Below are 2,044 nucleotides of genomic sequence, written 5' to 3'. Positions count from 1 at the left end.
GTTCAGAAATCGCTAGGAGCGTTTTCTGTAATTTCTGCACATGGCGTCTGTCACGCATTCGCGTCGTCTGGAGTTTTGCACTTTCGCGCGTCTGCGTCAATCACGCGTCTGCGTCAATTGCGTTCTGCTCAAGTCATGCATCCGCGTCGTCCATGCGTTCGCGTCACTACTTTTTGCGCTAAGCACGCATCCGCGTCGTCCACGCGTTCGCGTCGCTGCTTTTTCTTCAAAACTCCATTTTTGTGCTTTTCTTCCAGTTTTGTATGTCTCCTTTTTGTCCTCTAAGTCATTCCTGCCCTATGAAACCTGAAAATACTTAACACACAAATCACGGTATTGAATGGTAATAAAGGATAATTAAATTTAATATTTTTAAAGCATAGGAAACATGTTTTCACATATATCATAAAATGAGGAAGGAATAGTAAAACCATGCAATTTACATGAATAAGTGGGTGAAGATTTGATAAAAACACTCAATTTAAGCTCAAGATGACTCATAAAATAGGGGTTTATCAACCTCCCCACACTTAAACAATAGCATGTCCTCATGCTAAATCCAAGAGAAAAGAGTAAAGGTAAAATGGTGGAATCTTATGCAATGCAATCTATTCTGAATGCAAGCTACCTACATGAATCATGCAATTCTAGTTATTATCCACCTATATATATAGAGCTTACATGTGGTTAATTTGCTTCATATCTTCAAGGAATCATATATGTACAATTAAGGCCAAACCATATTAAAGCACAGTCATAATTGAGTTGGGTTAAGATAGGTCACTTAGTGTTTGGGGTTAATCACTCTCTTCTTTTCTAGTCATGCTTTCTAAAACCTTGTTCTTCATCTAACCAATCAACAAATATTGAATATAGACATACAAACATCATGAGGTCTTTTTCCAGGTCGTATTGGGGCTAAGGTAAGGGTATGGGTATATATATATCGCTAAGTGAGCTATAAATTGAATCCTTGATTAGTCTAAGATCTCACCTAACATATACACACATTATATAATTTCAAAGTTCTTTACCTAGCTACCCAAATTTTCCCACTTTTGTATTGCATACTCATGCATCAAATTTATTACTTAAATTATACACAATATCTATCTTAAGCTAACCAAGGATTCAACTTGAGATTTTTATTTTGTTTTTCTGCTTAAGGCTAGTAGTGTGGTTATAAAATAGAAAAGGGGGTCAAAAAGTCTCAAAGGGCTAACAAAGATGATTGAAAGGGTAGGCTATTTGGGATAAGTGAGTAAAATTACAAATAATGGCCTCGATCATCTCTTGGTATGTGATGAGCGGATAATTTATACACTTTTTGGCATTGTTTTTAGTATGTTTTTGGTATGATCTAGTTAGTTTTTAGTATATTTTTATTAGTTTTTAGTTAAAATTCACTTTTCTGGACTTTACTATGAGTTTGTGTGTTTTTCTGTGATTTCAGGTATTTTCTGGCTGAAATTGAAGGTCCTGAGCAAAAATCTGATTCAGAGACTGAAAAGGACTGCGGATGTTGTTGGATTCTGACCTCCCTGCACTCGAAGTGGATTTTCTGGAGCTACAGAAGCCCAATTGGCGCGCGCTCAACGGCGTTGGAAAGTAGACATCCTGGGCTTTTCAGCAATGTATAATAGTCCATACTTTGCCCAAGATTTGATGGCCCAAACAGGCGTGGCAAATCAGCCTCAGAATTTCCAGCGTTTAACGCTGGAACTGGCATAAAACTTGGAGTTAAACGCCCAAACTGGCATAAAAGCTGGCGTTTAACTCCAGAAAAGGTCTTTGCACGAAATTGCTTCATTGCTCAGCCCAAGCACACACTAAGTGGACCCAGAAGTGGATTTTTACGTCATTTACTCATTTCTGTATACCCTAGGCTACTAGTTCACTATTAATAGAATCTTTTGACATTGTATCTGTACCTCATGACACTTTACATGTTTCTTTGTGTACTTTCCACGGCATGAGTCTCTAAACCCCATGGTTGGGGGTGAGGAGCTCTGCTGTGTCTTGATGGATTAATGCAATTACTACT

This window comes from Arachis duranensis, chromosome 4 (assembly GCF_000817695.3).
Source record: "Arachis duranensis cultivar V14167 chromosome 4, aradu.V14167.gnm2.J7QH, whole genome shotgun sequence".
NCBI classification, from domain to species: domain Eukaryota; kingdom Viridiplantae; phylum Streptophyta; class Magnoliopsida; order Fabales; family Fabaceae; genus Arachis; species Arachis duranensis.
Note: the sequence above shows the minus strand (reverse complement) of the source record.